Source organism: Lycorma delicatula, chromosome 11 (assembly GCF_047948215.1).
Source record: "Lycorma delicatula isolate Av1 chromosome 11, ASM4794821v1, whole genome shotgun sequence".
Classification (NCBI taxonomy): Eukaryota; Metazoa; Arthropoda; class Insecta; order Hemiptera; family Fulgoridae; genus Lycorma; species Lycorma delicatula.
In genome coordinates, this window is record NC_134465.1 from 69,063,869 (window position 1) to 69,085,084 (window position 21,216).

Here is a 21,216-nt window from a genome sequence, read left to right on the forward strand (position 1 = left end):
AGATTAATGAAATGTTTTATTTGGAGTATGATGCACTATAGAACCGAAACGTGGAAGTTGAGAAAAGCAAAACGAATTGAGGCTTTTGAGATGCGGGTGTGGCGATGGCAAGACAATGTAACAAATGAAGTATTAATCACAGCGAACAGGAAAATGTGAAATATGATTGAATATAGGAAAAGGAACCGGCTAGAATATTGTATGAGAAGAAGGCGTTTATTAGTGGATGCGATGGAAGTCTTGGTGAATGGAAGAAAAGAAGAGGAAGGAAGAGATTTTAAAATGATGCATAGGATTATGGAAAAGAGAAAATATGCTGAAACAAAGAGCAAAGGGGTAGAACAAGGTGGAGAACAGCAGCCATGACAGGACCTGCACTAATGGTAGAACTCTATGAATGAATGAATGAGTATTGAAGGGGGTGTTACAATTATATGTAATTTTACTTAAGCACATTTGTGAAGCTTAAAGTATCGTGGTGACTTGTGATTACAATATATGACCACATATCGAGATGAATTTCTTGTATATGAATATTTTTAAAAAATGTTCTTAAAATATATTCCCCCACTCCTAAAAAATACATTTCTGTTCTGTTTTGGCTTTGGAAGAAATAATTAAATGTTGTCTAAATGGGAAAAAGGAATAAAGCTCGAGGGAAGAAGAATAGGATGGATACATTTTGCTATGATATGGTGGTATTGGCAAAGAGCCCAGGAAAACTAAATGAAATGCTTGAGAACATAAATGAAGCTTGCGAAAGTCAGGGTGTCAGAATCAACAAAAAGAAGACGAAATGTATTTATTTATAAAATAAATAAGATAATTTCATTAAAAAATCTTAAAAAAAGAAAAATTTAACATTAAAAGTACAACAAGGTTATTTTATTCAATTAACGAGGAAAAATTTTTGGAATTTAAAAGTTTTATCATTATTATGAACATCAGTATAAATAACATTTATTAATTAACTAAAACAAAACTAATTAAATGTTTCTTTGACTGTAACCAATTAACATACAATAATATATTATATATTGCAAACTAATTAAGGATTGTAACAAAGGTTGACAGATTACCTTCAAGCAGTATAACTGTTTTACATTGTCTATTGCTTGTTTTCTTTGTTCTAAAATTAAAAAATATAGATAATCTCAAAACTAATATATTTTCAATTCCGATAAATAATGAAGAGTTAATTGTTACATTAAAAAATCATTAGAATCCAAAATTTGATATACGAGATGTGAAAAGAAAATAACCGAACTTATTTGTTTTAATCTTTATGATAATTTTATGATTACTTTAAGATTATTGGTCATTGTCCTCTTCAAAGTACTCCCCTCCCCTATTCATACACTTTTCCCAACGGTGAATCCACTTCGCTGGACAGCTTCATTTGAAATGACCTTTAAGATCCGTGACGAATTTCTTTGTCATCAATAGTCTCAAAACGGCGTCCATTCATCACTGATTTTAATTTCGTAAATAAGAAAAGATCGCAAGGACCCAGGTCTGGCGAGTAAGGAGGCTGAGGGAAAACAGTCATCTGATTTTTGCACAAAACTGACGAATTGACAAAGCTGAGTGTGCGGACGCATTTGTCGTGGTGAAGGAATTATGAGTTGTCTCGCCACAACTCTGGTCTCATTTTGGGGATTTTTTTCACATAACCATTGTCAAGCGCCTTGATAGTACGCACGGGTCAACGTTTCACCTTCGAGATAAAAATTCAAAATGCACAATTCTATTAAAATCGAAAAAACAGAGAGCATCATTTTGACATTGAATCGAGACTGACATGCTTACATGGAGCGTGGAGATTCTTTGCCAATCCATTGTGATGATTGAATTTTTGTCTCGTTGTAGCCGTAAACCCTTCTTTCGTCTCCCGTTATCATCCTTTACATGAATGTTTCATCGATATCGGAATATTCAGAAGTTGCCGATAAACATCTACTAGATATTCTTCTTTCTGCTGTTCGGTCACAAAACGAGGAACAAACTTTGCTCTAACTTGATGGATGCTCAATTGTTCTACCAAAATATCATGATATGATCCAATCGAGATGGTAACCTCTTCTAAGTTCTCTAATAGTCAATCAGTGATTTGCACGCACAAGATTGTTGATTTTCTGAACGTGAGTGTCATTAGTTGAAGTCGAAGGCCTTCCTAGTCGAGGGTCATCTTCAATCGACGATAACATTTAAATCCTGAAAACCGTTCGTAACATTGGGTACGACCCAGAGAATCATCTTCGCTTGTTTCAAAAGTTGAACCGTTTCTGTGAACGTTTTCCCAGTTTCACGCAAATCTTTACGTTGTATCGTTGCTCCTGAAAATCGCACATAACAAAATCGTTACGAACACTTAAACAACAATAACAAGAAAACTAAACGAGATAGATATCAACCTCCCCTCCTATCATGCAGGGACCGGTTCTAAGCCATATGGTATTACAGCCCCTGCATGATCACCCAGGCACTCTACTATCCGAATCCGTATGACCAGAAGGCGTCCCCAATGTGATCGACGAGCGACGACTCCGAGAAGCCCCCGCCGACCACCCCCAGAAGCTGGCCTCCCTTGATCACCCGTCACCGAACTCCAGGTCTCTATAGATTCGCATTTGCTCAGCCTGTCGTCTCCTCTCCTCATTGGCCTTCTCTCCTATCATTGATGTGATCGTAGTCGAGACACGCTCCCACTTGTTGCTATTGCTGAGCATCACCTCGATTAATTATATTGTTGGCCCCCTCCACACCCTGATCCTCGCGCCTGATCCTATTATAAATATTTACATATTTACAATAGGTTTTAAAAACAGTATAACTAAATTGAAAAGAAAGGTTTCCGAGATGACGGCTCATGGACATTATATCAAAATTTAGTTTGTTTTATTTTAAATATATAGATCTGTGTTTTATCTCTTTTTTAATGAAGTTTTAAAATGAACATCTTTGTGGTTAGAACAGAAAAAATGTTTCAATTTTTTGAGATAACTTTAAACTAAGGATTTTTAACTTTAACTCAATAAAGATTTTAAAATAATTATTTTTATTTAAATTTTAAATGATCTGTTATTAATTTTTCTCCCCAACTAGATGTTAAATAAAAAACCAAGTAATTAAAATAAAATCAATCAAATTAATTAAAATTAAATCAAAAACAATGAAAAATATTTAAAAAACATTCTATAGAAATATGATACAGCGAAAAGAGTAATTAGAATTTGTCATACATTCAAAATAATTAATCCGTGTAAAATGGGTCATGAATCAAAATTATATTATGCGATGTTGGACAACTAATGCAATGGTATATTAATTATATAAATAAATACAAATTACCTTGAATAATTAATAGAAAATTGTGGGAATAATAAAAATAACAAAACATCATTAAAATGAGAATTATTAAGGTTATAACAAAGTAAACCAATAGAAAAAGAATTAACTTACCGTTCAGCATTTTAATGAAAAACACGTATTAACCATCGTAATTTTAAAAAACCTAGCGGATGTTACCTGAAAGGAAAAAAATGAATAATTTTATTACATCATTTATTAACTAATTATAAACATTAAATTAACAAACATTTAAAAAAATATATTTGTGCAATTCATCTTGAGACATATTATTAAATATTTAACAACTAGTGCTCCCCTTGTTGCTGCTCAGCGTAATTACAAAATAATGTTATACATTTTTAAAAAAGTCAGCTAAAACCCTACTCAATATATATTATGTCTAATTCCTAACCTCCTTGTTTCTCTCTTTCCTTTTCTACCACAAATAAAAGCTTTCAAGTTAAACAAAACTTATTTCAAGTTCATCCAGACGTTCTACTGGACGACTTAAACTACTTTCTTTTTTTTGTGCAGACCGTTGTTGAAGAAAATCCCAAATCTTGTGAACGATAAATTTAAATGTCCACGAACGCTTCTACTTACAGCAGCAACAATCTCTACATTTCTTTTGTAGTTTCCAATATGAATTGGAGTTTAAGTAAAGGAGATTACTCTTTGAATTTTTTTTAACCAAACGATGAATTGTGCTTTGGTTTGGCAGATTAAGTATACTATAAGTATCGTGAAGCGGACTATAACAGGTGTAACTGATTCTGTATGTCTATAATAAATTTTTATGATTTGTAAACGTTGTTGAGGCGTGAAGTGTTCTATGATGATTTGCCAAAAACTACTGAAAACAAATGGGGCTTGAAAATGAAAAAAAAAGTCTACAACGCAGTTCACAAAATCTGTGAACTTTTGGCGCTCATTCGAAAGATCAATTATAAGAAATTAAATTTTTAGCTTAACACGCTTTCAGTAGAATCTACCTTATTTAGAGTTATTTGTAGTTAATAAAAATAAAAACTGAAATTTTTTTTTAAAGATGTTACGTTAAAGGTAAAAAAAATATTTTTTAAATGCCGGCCTCCGTGGCGCGAGTGGTAGCGTGTCGGCCTTTCATCCGGAGATCGCAGGTTCGAATTCCAGTCAGGCATGGCATTTTCACACGCTACAAAAATTGTTATTAATCTCATTCTCTGAAGCAATTCCTAACGGTGGCCCCGATTATAAAGAAAAAAAAAACTAAATGACACACCTTTAAACAGAATTCTTTTACAAGATATATAAAATCCATGAATTGAGTGTAATGAAGTGAGTGCAGCAACCCTTTTTATTTTTATTGTTTAACCTCCGGGTCCACCCTTAGGTACTGCTTCAGAGGATGAGATGAATGATTTGTAGCGTGTGTGAAAATGCCATTCCTGACTGGGATGGCGGTTGAAGTATTAATTTTCACCCCTAAAATAATTTTTCTACAATTTTTTTTTTTATTTTTGCTTGATATCGCCACATAAGCTTGAAGCTTTGCGTGGGATGTGGAAATGGAATTTTGTAGCGTATGCCGTGCCTGATCGGGGATTCGAACCCAAGACCTCCGGATGAAAGATCGAGAAGTTACCACTCCACCACGGAGATAGGCATAGAACAATTAATTATAAAGAACAATGATATTTAACAAATGCTTCTACCTCGGACCGATTTATCTTCTGGTTTGAGAACACCAACCGACACCATAAGGAGTAAACTCAATAATTTGAAATAGAAAAGTTGGGTTATCACAATCATTTTAAAAAGCATTTAAAAACAAAACTTTTGACGTGTGAAATTGCGAGATATAAAAATGCTATCTAAAATGACAGCCATTTTTCTCAGTTCTTTTCATAAACGGTCACCCAAGGTAGTAAATGATTTATTACCTAATGATAAATGATTTTTGGGTAGGAACATTTTTTTTAGTATTTCACTGTTGTTAGTGATGTTTTGTTTTGAAAAGATGTACTGTAGAAGAGTAGTGAAAAAATTAAACAGTCGTCATTATGGTTAGCGTCGTCATAACTCGGAATTTTTTTACATCGAAATTTTTATTTTTCAATTTCCTTCAAAATTATTTCTCACAACCTTACCCTTTTTATTTAAAATTTTTGAGTTGCCCCTCTCCTGAGAATTTGGTTATGCTGGTATCATGGCAAAAAATAAATCGTTTCGAAGTATTTTCTAAATTTAATTTTTCTATACGTTTTTAATAGTTGAAAAGTTATTTAAGGATTATCATATTTTGTTAACAAGCTGTATATTTGGAAAACATAATCGTTAACCATACGTTATACTTTAGAGATAAAAAATACGTTGATGATAAAATAACTAATTTATAATCAACAATACAACAGTCAGCACGATATTATATTAACAATCCATTAAAACACATTGTTGAAACAGATTCACAGTAATAATAAAATGAATTTTATGTACAGTAAAATCGGTTTTATGAAATTACCAAAAGAGATATTTTACAAACGTATTTTATAAACAATCGATTTTTATCACTTAATCGATTTTATATATGTACTTTTTATCGATATATTTATATACAAACCTTCATATATGTACATAGGAGCACATTCGGTTACTTCTGAAACATTTCGCTAATTTTTAATCTGAGGTTCCCTGAAACGATTTCATCAATTTTTGAGATTATTTCTTTAATTTTCATCACATTTCAAGATCCATAAAGATATTTTTTCGACTCGTTTATTCTCGGAAACCCGTTTTGGAACCGTTTTAAATAATTGTGTAACCCCACTAACAACAGCGTATAAAGTGATTTTTCCCAGTTCAAAAAATAAAGCGTTTTCTTTAGAAAAGCTATCAAACCAAAATTAGGAAAAATTACTGAACTGTTATTTAGAATTTAATAATTGAACAAAAAAAGTTGTTAATAAGTGTAGGCATCTTCTTTTTTTATTTTTCTTCTTAGCCTCCGGGAATCACCATCTGGTATTATTTCAGAGGATGATATTTACGAATATAAATGAAGTATAGTATTGTACAGTCTCAGGTCGACCATTTCTGAGCTGTTTGGTTAATTGAAACCCAACCACCAAAGAACACCGGTATCCACGATCTAATATTCAAATCCGTATAAAAGTAACTACTTTTACTAGAATTTTAACTTTACAGTGTTACCAACTATGTATCATTAACATTACTTATCAAATAACTTCGTATATAATTTATTTTAAGATTTATTTATTATAACAAAGACATCAATGCAAAAATAAATAAATAAATAGTATTTAATTTAAACTTAGCCTGCGCTCGCTAGTAAAGCGAGCGTAGGTTAAGCTTGTATAATTATATTTATAATTATAAGCAATTCATAATTTATACTTACAATTATAATTATATTTATACTGGACTTCTCTCAGGCCTTTTCTGTTTTCCCGCCCAGAATTTTTTTTTTTTTTAGGTTATGTATTACTAATGCTCATGTTTAAACATGTTTCAAAAATAATAATTATTGTTTTTCTTAATGAGTTTAAATAGTTTTTTCTTAAAAAAAAAACACCAATGTGAAGGAGAAACAAAAAAGACCAAATATTTTTTCCTGGAGTTACCTTCCGGTGTACATTATATTTCATCAGTCTTTCGTGTTTATTACTCATGTTTTAAAAATACTTTTAAATTCATTGTATGAAAAAAAAATCGTAACACTTCTGTTTTATAGTAAACGTGTACTATTCGTAAATAATGACAAAAATATTGAACTAGCATTGATATAATAAATTTAGAGACCGGATTATTTGCATATTAAGCCCATTCTCTCTAGTTATTGCATATTTTTCTAAAATTTAATAATAGTGCATATTTTGGCTACATTTACAATATTTTTCGGTAGGGTACCTAGTTAATAAATGAAATCATACGTTGTAGCCGGCCAAACCTATTAACCGCATGGCTCTCAGAGCGCACTTAGTAGCTGCGCGTCTATGGTTTTGGTAGGATAATATTATAATGAGGGCAAATAAAACACAGATTCACGCGAGACAAAGACGGATGATGATACCGCTCTGCGTCGCGCACGCCTACTGCAGCACTCCTCCCATTAGGCAATTAAATTACGCAAGTTATTGTTGACGCGCCCATTTCGTTAGTTTAGTTTTTTATTTGTTTGAGCAAGGTTTAATGTGAACCATGCCTCCCGAATAAAAGGGCCTCTTAGTAGATAACTCGACTACCCTGGAACATTTACATACGACAGAAATGTTTTATATTATCGAGTTTGTGAGAAAAATATTTCGTGGACAAAAGAGTTTGAAATAGACCAGCATGTCAAGACAAGTCTTCATATCGCAAGATTGCAAAAGAAAGACCCACGAGAACAACTTATAAAAGTGGCAAGTAGTAGTGATTTCACTTGCAAATGTAAAGAAAAAAACTACTACATCATGGATTTATATAAAGCATTGCTTACAAGTAATATTCCTCTTCACAAACTTACAAATCCTACCTTCAAAGATTTTCTGCGAAAATATTGCTTGAATCAGAATATACCAGATGAACCAACTTTGGATAGATTACATACCAGCAATTTACCGACATGTTCTCGAAGAAATACGCAATGAACTCAAGGATAGCATTATTTGGATTTCAGCTGACGAAACTGCCGATAGTTGTGGCCGTTACATTGCGAATTTAATTATCGGTGCATGAAAACTAGAGCCTTCTTCTTCCTATCTGGTGGCCTACATACACCTTGAAAAGAAAAATCATTCTACGATCGCCAGATTTGTGAATGAGTGTATTAAAAAAATATTTCCTGAGTCTTCAACAGATGAAAGAGTGTTTATATTTCTCTCAGATTTTGTTCCCTATATGATCAAGGCAGCCAAAGCCCTTAAAGTATTTTATCCCAATTTGATTCATCTGACATGCTTTGCTCATGAAGTACATCGTTTCGCTCAAGAAGTACGATCCACGTTTGGGAATGTAAATAAACTGATTTCATCAACAAAGAAAGTGTTTCTTAAGGCACCTGCTCGTAATAAGGCCTAAAAAGAAAAACTGCCAAATGTGGCTTTACTTCCCGAACCAGTGGTAACTTGATGAAGAACGTGGATTGAAGCTGTACTGTTTTACAATGAATATTTCAAGGCCATCAAAGGTGTAGTAAACGACTTTGGTAGTGCAAAGGATATGGCAGTTTGTCAGTTCAACGAAGCATTTAACGATTCTAGTATAAAAAAAAAAAAAAAACATAGCTGTGATTAGCACTCATTTTTCCTACATACCAGCCAGTATTAAAAAGCTTGAAACTCAAGGTTTGGCGTTGACTGAATTTATTCAGTTAATAAATAAAATCCGCCAGATGAATTCCGCATTGCCAGAGATATTCCCGTGTAATCTTAAAGAAAAATTTGAAAACATTTTGAACAATAACCCAGGCTTTGAACCTTTGTGTCAAATTGATATTTTTTATTAATGGGACGCGTGAACGTTTGCCAGAAACAATCAAGTGCTAACATAGCACCAAAATTCAAATACTACAACCTCAGTGGATTTGGAACGATCCTTTTCCATTTATAAAAATATTTTGAGTGAGCGAAGACAATCTTACTGACGAACATTTGGAACAACAACAGTACCTGATTGTTTACTTTACAAATAACAAAATGTAAAATAATTGTTAATTATTGAAATTATCGATCGTTATTCAACTACTTACTAATTATATGCTGATTTTAAAATAGAAAACTAAAAATGACTATTTTTTATTATTTAAAGTTGCATATTTTGACACTTTTCATGTATATTTTAAGCATTCTTCATGCATATTTCAAGCGTTTTATGTCGGATATAATCCGGTCTCTAATAATAAAAGTAGGATATCGGATATGAAATATATTTCCTAACAAATTTATATAAATTACAAGATAACAAATGATAAACCTTGTTTATAATTGTAACAATTTTTAAAAATACAGAGACCTTAAGAGAAATAAATTTTATATCATGAAAAAGTGACGTCAAATAATTTTAAAATACCATGAATAATTTCACAAAGCTGTGATAAAAAGATTTTAAAAGACCTATCCTGTTCTGTCAATTTACGAGAATGAATACTATATTGCAATGCAGAGAATAAATGGGATAATTTGGTAAATAATAAATATATAGTCAGATTAATAAATGAATAAATAAAATTAAACTGAAACAGTTATTAAAGAGGAAATATGAAAATACTCGCATTTAAAAAAAAAAAAAAAATTGAATTGAAATCAATAGGTACCACACGATCGGTATCCGAATTAATAGATGAATACAGTATTAGTATTTCATTTCATTGCTATTAGCCCAAATATTACAGTATTACGATAACGATATATCGATACATTCAACTTAATGGCACACTATCGATTACAATAAATATCATAATCCTGTAATAAAAGTTGACACTGTTTTTAATATTAACTAACTTTATTATTCCCTCTACATATCTAAACGAATTAAAAAAATGATCATATCCCTATTAAAAAAAAAAAATAGGCAAAAAAAGAAGTAACAATATATATAACAATAAATATATCACAATAGGTGGATAATATAGAGAGAATTTGAAAATGAAGTGAAATGAAAATAGAATAGGGAATACAAAATAAACCATAATAATTTTTACAAAAAGACGGGAATTTCATGAAAGAATTCTCATATAATTTTCCTCTTTCCAATGGGCTTATGGATTCCCACTAGACTGATGTTTCTGCCTCCTTCCACACAGATACATCCTACTGGTGATCATATTCTATCAATAAGCCTGTCTATTTTGAAAAATACTATTCCGATAAAGTATATAAGAAATAAGCAATAATTCAAATAACAAAAGTAAACTTTATCTCAGTTTAAAAGCTTTCTATTTCCGTAAAAAAATATCATTACGTCACCCTATATTTTCCTAAAAAGTAAGCTTTGAAAGCATTTACAAACGAATGAAATATGTTACAAGAAAATTTTGGTGTAACAGATTTTTTTTTGAGCGGGGGTACATGAGGAAACAACTTTTCCTAACTGAAGATATTATCGGTTACATAATCTTTTACCTAAGAAGGTATCGTCCAGTAAGAAAAAACATCTATGTCCAAATTCCCCGTTCTTAAAATTGGTGGTTGGAAAAACTAGAAATAATATTGTCGCTTGTTCGCAGTTCAATAAGGATGATGACATTGAGAGAAATGAAACGTAAAAATTCCTTACAAGTATAATTTAATACTTTTAAATAACAAATAATGTTCAAAATAGATCAATTATAAATGGAAAAATATAATTCCGATTTATTATATACCTTACAATAGTTAGGAGAAACTAATACAAAATTAAAAAGAAATACAATTTCATTCACTTTAAGAAAGAATTATTCATTTTAGGTAGATTTCATGAGAAAGCTACCTAATTTAATGAGTACCATGATTCGATTTCCGAAAAATTTCGATATATCTTCCGGTTTCACATCCCACAGACCCTAAAACCACCGTCAGTTCAAAAGTTTATAGATATATATACATCTCTATCTACATATAAATATTTCACTTTTTTGTGGACACGATAAATGTCGTAATTTTGTGCCAATCACTTTCAAATTGATACATAAAATACAACGACCCAAAATCTCGGTTGAGTTCGTTAATGAGCAAAATCGGACAATGGGGGTGTTTTTTTCGAAAAAAAAAACAAAATATCACTATAACTTTTTTATTAAGTAAAATATCGAATTCGTTTAAAGTTCCTACAATTCTTTGGATAAGAGCCTAAAATTTATCTAAGTAAAGTTTTTGATGTCACCAACCATTGGGCCTGGGAGTGAAAAAAATGGGGTTTCTAAGACAAAAAAAATCATACCTCCCTTATTAGACATATCGAATCTGTTTATTAGCCCTCTAAACATTACCTAAAACTTTTATCTGAAACGATTTTTGATATTACCAACCCTTACGGCAAGGGATGACCAAAATTTTGCTAGAATTGTAAATAGAAGGAGCTTGTCGTATCTTTTTGATACGTGAAACTTTTTTCACAGCCTGCCCTCCCTGTCTAGCCCCCTGTAGAAGCATCCTCCCGGGTCTCTAGCGTCATCAGGACACGCTGACTTTCTCTTCTGGATAGCCAACCCATGTCTCAGCTGCCCTTCCCATCCCTAACCTACAAAGCACCAGGTGTGCGTTTCGTACATCTGGTGTTTACCCCACGCGACCCGTCCTTCCACACCTTGAGGGTCCCACGTAACATCATGGAGTAGCTCCATCCCCCATACTCTTGCATGTGGGTGGACCAGAACACCCTAGGCATGGGGGGCTACCTCCCTAGCCAAGCTCCCTATCGTCAAGCTTCGTTCCAGGCTTCATTTAAATTTAAGTTAAGAGCTAACATCCAAGATATTCTAGAAAACAATATAATAGTGCTATCGAATATCTTGTTATTTCTTAAGGCCGTGCATTCGTATTCGACTATTTAATAATCGATTTTTTTTGTAATATTGTATTATGTTTGTTCCGGGCGATGAAAACGCTAAAGCTTTTCCGCCCTTCTCAAAAAAGAATGTTCCAACACTCGGTGGCATATCTGGTACACCGATATGCCCGCATTATTCATATTTCTAACGAGAAACTTAATTTAATTACATTTATAACTAAAAAATTTTTTTATTCTGAAAATTTTATTTAAAAGATGGTTTTATACAAATATGAAGACTATATAATAATTCAAAATAGTCTACGAGCCAAACCAAAATTTTTTTCTAAAAAGGAATACGATACACGAGATTAAAAGCAAAACTCTTTTCACTTTAGAAATATGTTCTTTTATTTCTGTAGACCAATTTTTAAATAAAATGCGCCTACTAAAAACGTACTCCTAAAGATTCAAATATTGTCAACAACGAGAAAATTATCATTAAAATTAAGGAAAATATTTTTGTGGTGATATATTCAGGAAAAACGAAATATTTTTTAAGTTCTACAACGTGGTTATAACGGAAAATGAAGAAAATAAATGAAGTGACAGAGAAGAGATAAGAAATGAAAAGGGCCAAGGAAAATGGGGTTAAAAGAGATGTCTTTTGAAAGATATAACAAAAAAGAAAATGTCTTAGATTGATTATATAGTAGAAGGAACTGCTTCCAAAGAAAAATCATAGAAAGAAAAGATTAGTATGTTGTTGACATGATGAGAGGCAGTAGATACATTCGAGATAAAAAAGGAAGCGGAAGATAGACAGATGGATAGCCAGCTGATACAAGTATTAGGAAAATTTACTTTAAATCGTGCAAACGTATTTGTTTCATCTACATACAAAAATATCAGCCGTTTTATAAATGTTATGATATTAAAAACTAAAGTGATTGGAATACTGGATTATAAAGAAAAACATTAATAAAAAAATAGAAAATGGAATAAAATAGAACCAAATTTATGACTGAAATAAAAAAAATTCACCATAAGTTTTAAATATAAAATATTGAAAGATCAATAGAAAAATTTAAATATTTAGAGAAGATAATCCAGAAAAATGGACTGGAGAAAGTAGCTAACGAAAAGCAAAGCTACAAAATTAAAACTAGCTTCTCAATGGACAAAGGAATAAGTTGTTTTATTTGATTTTTCGTTTTTACTTCCTTGTTCGAAGGAAAGGAGGTGTAATCGCGAAAAATTACGGTTTTCAATTTCAACGGAAATATCCATTCTGACCAGCTCTGAATCCATTTTGACTAGTTTCGACATGACGTTTGTACGTAAGTATGTATAATTCAAAAACGATTAGCCGTAGGATGTTGAAATTTTAGCTTTAGGACTCGTAACATCTAGTTGTGCACCTCCCCTTTTGATTGCATTCGAGTGGACTAAAAGTGTCCAAAAAAGGGCAAAATCCACAAAAAAAAGGATTTTACGGTTTTTTATTTTCACTGATTTTTTATTTATTGTTATTATTGAATTATTATTTATTGTGAAATTCTTTTTACAATGAGAGGTTAATAATTATTAATAAATCAGTATATTTAAATTAAAAAAAAAGAAAGTTAAAAAAAGGAAAAGAATTCGGATTCGAACCGATGTGTCTTCCCCTTGTAATATCCAAATATTTAATTAATTACAATTTCATTTGGTTATAACTGTGGGAACCAATGAAAATAAGTACCACTTATTATGTATCGTTGAAAAGCTCTCATTGAAAAAGTTTATTCAAAAATTAGTAGTACTTCATAGATAAGAGTAATCGGGAAATATCTACAATTGTTCTTCCTTGTACGAACTCAAAAACGATTAGCGGAAGAATGTTGAAATTTTGGATTTAGGACTGTTGTAACAACAAGTTGTGCACCTACCCTTTCGATTCCAATCGAGTGGACCAAAAGTGTCCAAAAAAAGCCCAAAATCCAAAAAAAATTTGGACTTTTTAACAGCCCTCATTAAGAGCTTTTCAACGAAATATCATAATATCATATTTTTCATTGGTTCCACAGTTATAGCTAAATTACATTTTAATTAATGAAATATTTGGATCTTAGGGGAAGGCACATCGGTTCGAATCAGATTTTATCTCCTTTCTTTTAAATTTTTTTTTAAATTTATATATATAGATTTAATAATAATTATCAACCTCTGATTGTAAACAAAAATTTACAATAAATAATAATTCAGTAACAATAAAATATATATATATATATATATATATATATATATATATATATATATATATATCCGAAAAAATATCCGAAATGATTAATGAAATAAAATTTTATGTACTTTTAAAAACGTGTGTATTTAATTTAATAAGCGTACAACGAAGCCATGTTGTATCCACATCAGGTTTTTTAACATATTAGATTTAAAAAAATATATATTATCTAAGGGATAAAAAACTCACTTAAATAGTTAAAAAAGAAAATATATTTATTAAAACATATAGAAAAATAAAAAATAATTGATATTACCACCATATACGAAAGTTATAAATTCCAGTTTTTCTATATATTGTCACTTTTTTGCTACACAACATAATGGAAAATGAAACCAAAATCTATCTACTGTGTACGAAGTATTTCTAATCTTTAAAAAAAAAACCGGTTTAATACATTAAATATAAGGTAGAGAATGCCTATAAAAGCTAAAAGTTCTGTTTCATTTTCATGGTGGTAACTGCAGGTCTCATTCACAACTAATTATACAGCAAGACATTTACTTATTTGTACGGAGGATAATTTCCTTCAATATATTATCAATAAATACATTCTATGTTTCAAGGGGAGAGGCTACATCATTTGCTGATCCTTTACTACAGGAAGGTTGGTAACAATATTTTTTGTGGTCTTCTTCGCCTTCAGGTTGGTTCATCTTTACTTCAAACGTAAAGTTTTTTGCCAACCTAACAAACTAAGGTTTCTCACGGTTTTCATACTGGTATCAGGTTGGCTGCGGCTGCTGGTAGAAATAATGGCTTCATTCTCCTGCCCCTCATAATCACGTTCACCTTCAAATTCATCTGACTTCTCTGATTTCTCCACAAAAAAATCTGTGTCGTCACCAAATAAAAAATCTTAATTTCTCTCATCTTCTTCTGGTAAAAGTTCCAGTATTTCACCGTTACAGAATTGCCTGTCGGTCATAACTTATTTATATATCATAATATCACCATAAAATAAACAATATATTATTAAAAAAGATACGGAATAAAAAAATAAAGTAGTAACGCAAAATGTTTACACGGAGTGCACGTTAGGGTTCATCAGACTCCACAAATAACAGAAAGACTGTAAAGAACTGGCAAGCCGAACTTTAACAGCGAGTATTAAGGGCTGCCAATCTAATTTGCATAATTGAAAAATTTCCCTTACATTAGAAAAAAAGAAACTGCATTTATTTTAAATTTTTTGGGGGTCCATCGGACCCCAGTGTGTTTCCAGAAGGTTAATTTGGATCCTAAGAATTACAGTATGGCTTAATTTAATCAAAGGTGCAACAATCTTTCCCCGGCCGACTCTAGTTAACGAAGCATTTTCAAACCTATATTTATATGAACTTTTTTCTTTATTTTAACCAGTAGGTGACAGTTTGTTACAATCTTCATGAATTAGCCTGTATAATAGTTTTGTGAAACTATTATACAGCGTAATTGTACGCTTTCCACGTCAACTATAGTTAACGTGGAAAGGAGAATAGAGGAACTGGAAAGGAAAATTCTGAGACACATCGTTGGATCTAAAAAATAAGAAGAAGAAGGAATGTAAAAAAAGAAAGAGTAATGTTCTATTGACATTTAATTAGGACGCACGAGGATAGATAATTTTGATTCTAATCCCAAAACAGTCAAGAGATGGATAAAAGATATAGAAAAAAATGGGAAATAAAATGGAAAAAAGTATTAAAAGAAAAATTAAAGAATTTATTAAATTTCAGAAAAGGAGAGAAAAAGACCACGAAACACCTGATCAGAAGAAAGAAAATAATTACGTGAACGAATTAAAGAATACCGGAGGAAGAGAAAAAAAAGAGAAGTAAACGAAATCGAGAAGTTATTTCAAGAGAACTAAAGATTGTCAAAATCGCCAATAAAAGAAAAAAATAGAAGTGGAATAGAAATTATTTGTATAATATGATGTATATTTTAATAATTGACTTTTCATAGAAAAATGTTATTTGATATATCAATGTAACTAAACCAATACAAAAGTTAAAAACATTTATATTTGGTTGTTAATCATAATATATATCAACGACACATTGACAGTTCGATGACAAATGGTTTGTCATTATGATAATGAATACATTTAAACAGACAATATGAGACGTATTAAGATAATATAAAAAAAAAAAAATTGATTGTAAATGAATATTATGAAAAAGTTTTATAATTCATATATAGGAGTATAATACTTTCGTCTTTTACACACTTATCACGTTACTGATTCAATTGCCCGAGTTTGAAATCAATATAATAATGATAAACTGTTGTTGATTTTTTATTAAGCTTTTCATAAAAAAAAAAAAAAAACATTGCAAGAGTAATTTTTATATATTCTAACAAGACTGGTATAGCAGATCTGAGTAAGGATTCTTGCCAATTAAAAAGACAGTAGATAAAAATATAATAATGGGAGAATCGAGAAAGGGGCTAAAAGAAACCCTTTAAGTAAAGGTAAGGTCCGTTTAACAATGGTCCCTTGTAATACTGCCTACTTCCACATCTAAACAGGTGTTCGGTCCGTGAGAAGAGTTACCGGACCAAGGTTGGGAATTTCATGGGAAAATATGAGGGCGATCGATCATTCTTACGCTTCGAATTGGGTTCGGTCCGGCAGATAAAGAGTCCGGCAGATAGATAAATACTCCGGGGAAGACCAGTTAAAAATTAGTTCTGCGAAATCAATCTAGGCGAGACGTTACGATGTCAGTCTGCGAGATGTGAGTCCGCGAGGAGGACAGTGAAGGGGCGAATTTCCAGTGTAATTAAATTCCATACGATTAAGGTGACGCCACGAGTAATTACAGTAAACAAGGAATATTAACGGTGAGTTACTGTAAGACTATAAGTGAAAGTGATATTGTAGTGAATTTCATTCATAAAATGTTACGGCAGTTTTGTTTGTGAACAGCAACGGTATTTGCAGTAAAAGAACTTTATACTTTTCTCATATATTGTACTATTGTTGTTAATACAAGACTAGTAGTTAAAAGTGTTAAGACTAGCGGTCATGCTAATGTTTTTTTTTTTTTTATCAAAGGGACTGAATTCTGCATTTCCATTCTATTTATCCACCTATGAATAAATCCTCACGACTATTTTAAATTCTGTTTTGTATGCAATCTTTGTTTATTATTATTGACATTATGATTATTTGTTTGTTATTGATATTTAATATTATTATTGTTTACAGTTGCCATTACTGTCATTATTCTAATTATTATTGAGAGATTTTTTTTTATTCTCTGTTATTATTATTATTGTGGTTGTGATACTTACCACTAAGTATCACTATACTTTTTATTATTGTAGTTTGCTATTATTATTATTATTATTATTATTATTACCATCTGTCCCAACTATTATTAAGGATCTGTCTTGTTTTAATTATGTTCTTAAACAAGTAAATTGTAATTATATAATCATTTTCATTTGTTAATCTCTCAATATCATGATCGTGATGCGAACACGCGATATATGCAAGTGTAAATCGTAACTGTAGATGGTCTAATTTAAGTCGCAAGTCACTCCCAAAAATTATATAACTGTCTCTAAAAGTAATAAGTATCACATGCCAGGCTTGCAAGTAGAAATAATTGAAGTGATTTCTTGCTACCTTTGACAGCGAGCCAAATATGCGTTGTTTTATCAAAGCCAAGTATAATGAAATTCTAATAATAATCAGCTCTTCATCTTGCTTCATCACACTGATTGGACATACACACAATGCGATTATTTTATCGTGCACATCTATATACTATAATTCCACTATGGACTATAATACAGAGATACTCACATTTGAATTGATTCATGGAATGTAGTTATGAACAACTGGTAATGTCTTACAACAAGTGTTGGAATGTCCACCATTTTCCTGAGGGTAGGTCCAAACCCTTCGTACCATGTTTTTTGACAACCTCAGTAGGTTATTATGCAAAATGGATTTCATCTCTGCACTAATGGCTCGTTCCAGATGTAGTAAATAACGTGGATTTGCTCGATATACACGCTCTTTCAAAAAAAAAAAAAACCCAGAGACAGAAGTCTAGTGATGATAAGTCAAGGGGATGTGAGAACCACAGACCTTTTGACCAAATATTTCTTCCAAACATTCCATGCTGTTTTTGGATGTATGGCATGTTGCCCCGTCTTGATGCAGATAATAATAGCGTCCAAGGCTAGAGAAGAGCTATAAATTACATTATTATATCATGGTATTCCGGACTGTCAAGGGTTTCGTAAAAAAAATCGGACCCATTATTCGTCGTCGAGAAATCACACGCCAAACCCTTACCTTGTGTGAGTGCAACGGCGAATCATGTAAGATGTGTGGATTTTGTGTTGATCAATATCTGTTGTTCTGACTACTGTTGTAATCGATAAGATGGAAATAATTCTCATCACTAAAAAAATACATTATCCATTATGCCCACCTCATTACCTGTTTGATAAACCACTAGTTTGTCAGTTACTGTACGTAATGTATTCGGTATGAATGTATACCTAATTTCTTTGTATACTCCCGTACGATATCCTGACTGCGATGATAATTTACGCGAATGTTTCTTTGGAGACTTTTCAAGTAATGCACGTAGTACCCGATAAAATGATCGCACTGTATATGATGAACATCATTACTTCAGAAAGAATACAATATGTATTCAATCGTAATAATAAATAAGCCATTTTTATTTATATGAATAAGTGAAAGTTTACAGATTGTTGGGAACTATTTCTTTTTTAATTTTATTACATTCAAGAAAGTTTAATTATTGTTAATCCAAATATTAAGGTAAAGTTTATATGTAAAAAAGTTATTATAGATTTAATATATTATTAAAAGATTTTGCTGCCTGAAGATTTATGTTTTTTTTCCCTAGAGAAACAAAAACTTGATAATAAATAAAAAGGGAGTATGGAATGTACAGTAAAAGGTCAATTTATGTAAAGAAAAAAATAATAAAATCTTTTTTTGCGGGCAAGTGACGTTAGAAAATATGATACGTTTGTTTTCCTAATATTAACGTAAAAGAAAAAAAATATCAAACTCTAGGCTACGACTTCAAACAACTCATACAGTTAACAGTTGTAGAAGTAACTTTATATTACAAAAACGCCTTAGTCTAGAAGATTTTTTCAAAGTTTAAAAAACTTTCGAGTTCTTTATGCTTCTTCAGTTGAAAACTTTTCAGAATTTTATCTTTTAACATGAGATGTATACTGATATTGTGGACAGTAAACATTTCAAACTTTATCAACCTATTTTTGAACCGAACAATTTACTCCGGTTCGTCTCTTATAATAATTGAACCTTGCCCACTCTAACCTGTCTACTTTTTGAAATCGACAAACAATTTAGCTCGCCTACTTTGATTTTTTTTTAAATTTAGTATTTTGAATGGCATCGTGATACAATCGGAAATATATAACAGAACATAAATTTTATCTGATTTATTATAATTAACATCTTTGTAAGATGAGAAACGTAGGTGATCCGATAGGAAACAACACACACAAGCCAAACAAAAAACAATTCTCAAGAATAAAATGCATACCATGTAATGCTAAGTTAAATGAGGAGTAAAGAAGCTTTTACATTGTCGTTTAATAAACGTGTATATATAACAAGTACGTCGAAATACACGACATAATTAGTCGTACATTAAGCAATTTCATCAATCAAAAAGACAGGACATGTAATGAGCATCATTACTCTAAGAGAAAGAATATTTTAATAGCGCTAAATAAATAACTACAATTTATATCTTATATATAAAGCCGGAAGTTTGTTTGTTTGTTTGTTTGTCTGTTTGTATGTTCTTACATCACGAGAGAAACAACCGAACGATTACTTTCAAATGTGAAGGATACATTCGAGTTATCACAGGGAAGGTTTTAAGCTATAGATCAAGGCCCTAGCCTCGAAAAATTTGGCCTTTTTCTGTTTTCCTCTACAATGATTGTTTTTACGATATATTAGCATTCCGCGGAAATGTTAGGTAATTAAGAGGTAAAGGGGTAAACAAAAGACCGAGTCCCGGCCACTGGGTAGGGATCCGGGAGAGAATACTCAAACCTTGCTCCCCCTGCTTCAATGGTTAGAAACAAATTTCAAGACCGAAACTTGGATTCCGGAGAGGTGGGCGGGAACGACGTAGTCGGGCCCAGATTACTCTCTCTCGGAGATTAGAGGCAGGCAGAAGATAAAAGAGCCGACCGGGAGGAGCTGACCTGCCATACCGGACTTTGCCGGTAGGTAGGGAGGCCCCCTTAGAGGACACGCTCCTGGGCCGAGCTTTTCTTAATTGTATGTCAGGCCCAGGGGAGTAGGAGGGAAAGCATTACTCATGTTAAACATGTTAAATAGGCATCCGAATAGGCCTAAAAGACCTTATTCGGATGCCCATCAGTACTTTTTCGGAATCCAACAGCTACTTTTTCAATTTTTTCCTCCAAATCAATGGGTGTTTGAAGCTATGAGTATTTGAAGAGAAAATATAAATATAATCTAACTAAACTTAACCTTCGCTCGCTAGTTAAGGTTAGCGAGCAATACGAGCGTAGGTTAAGTTTGGTTAGATTATATTTATAATTTCTCTACAAATACCTCCAGATATCCAGTGATTTTGAAACACCTAATTTTAAAATGTCAATATTAAATGAAATAAAATATTTTAGAACCAGTCGCTTTGTTAAAAACTTATTACATTTAATTTTTAATGTCAATATGTACGTCAGTTCAGAAAACTGACAGTTATGATTTTCTTAATGAGTTGAAAGTTGATTTAAAAAATAAATCCAGAAAGGAACAGAAAATAACCAAAAAATTTAATCGTTTTACTTCAATGATACATTTCTATCAACATGAAAACAGAAATAAGTAGTGAAGTCAAAGCTGTGTACCAAAGTTACCTAGTTACTACTACTATTCTGTCGCCTTTGTAATTTAGTTTCTTTTCCAGGTTTTTATACAGCCTGAATACTTTAAATATTATTTATCAGTGTTATTCTCACAGCCATGAGAGTAACAAACACTTCACAGGTTCAGGTAAGGTTAGGTTACCCGGGCTTGTCTAGTGGTTAACTGGTCACTCCAAATCAGCTGATTTCGAAGTCGAGAGTTCTAAGGTTCA

General features: G+C 31.6%; 1 protein-coding gene across 3 annotated transcripts in view; it reads right to left on the reverse strand.

Annotated features, from left to right (window-relative positions):
* The window catches only part of LOC142332235 (uncharacterized), a 670,235-nt gene that overhangs the window by 390,674 nt on the left and 258,345 nt on the right, over window positions 1–21,216 (reverse strand). For all 3 annotated transcript variants that reach the window (XM_075378535.1, XM_075378533.1, XM_075378534.1), the window contains exon 2: window positions 3,463–3,528. The gene's annotated coding sequence lies outside the window, so the exon portion shown is untranslated. The remainder of the gene's footprint in view (window positions 1–3,462; window positions 3,529–21,216) is intronic.